Source organism: Coregonus clupeaformis, unplaced genomic scaffold (genome assembly GCF_020615455.1).
Source record: "Coregonus clupeaformis isolate EN_2021a unplaced genomic scaffold, ASM2061545v1 scaf2605, whole genome shotgun sequence".
In the NCBI taxonomy this organism is placed as follows: Eukaryota; Metazoa; Chordata; class Actinopteri; order Salmoniformes; family Salmonidae; genus Coregonus; species Coregonus clupeaformis.
In genome coordinates this window covers 60,001-60,879 of record NW_025536059.1, presented here as the reverse complement: position 1 = coordinate 60,879, position 879 = coordinate 60,001, and positions in this window count along the sequence as shown.

Below are 879 nucleotides of genomic sequence, written 5' to 3'. Positions count from 1 at the left end.
TCTCTACTCTCTCTCTCTCTCTCTCACTCTCTCACTCCTCTCAGTCTCTCAGTCTCCCACTCCCTCCCCACACTCTCTCTCTCTCTCTCATTCTCACTCTCTCAGTCTCTCATCTCTCTCTCTCTCACTCTCTCACTCACTGACTCACTACTCACTCCTCCTCTCTCTCTCTTTCTCTCTCACTCTCTCTGTCTCTCTCTCTCACTCACTCCCTCACTCATTCACTCATTCCTAGTTTCAGTCTCTCTCTCTCTCCTCCTCGCTCTCTCTCTCTCTCTCTCTCTCTCTCTCTCTCTCTCTCTCTCTCTTCTTTCTTCTCTCTCTCTCTCTCTCACTCACTCCTCACTCCTCTCTCTTTTTTTTTTACACTCTCTTTCTCTCTCACTCTTCTTCTCTCTCACTCACTCCCTTCTCCCTCTCAGTATCCCAGTCTCTCACTCCCCCCTCCCTCTCTCTCTCTCTCCACTCCCTCTCTCATCTCTCCCAGTCTCTCTCTCTCTCTCACTCCTCTCTCCTCTCACCCTCTCTCTCCTCACCTCCTCCACTCTCAGTCTCTCTCTCTCTCTCACTCCACTCACTCCTCCCACTCCTCACTCTCTCAGTCTCTCAGTCTCACTCCTCCTCCTCTCTCAGTCTCTCAGTCTCTCATCTCCCCACTCTCCTCTCTCTCTCTCTCTCTTTCTCTCTCTCAAATCTCACTCACTCACTCACTCACTCACTCCTCACCCCTCCTCCTCACTCCTCACTCTCTCAGATCTCTCAGTCTCCACTCCCACTTTTTCCTCCTCTCTCGCTCCTCACTCCCACTCCACTCCTCTCTCAGTCTCTCATCTCTCTCTCTCTCACTCACTCCTCCCCCTCTCTCAGTCTCTCTCTCCC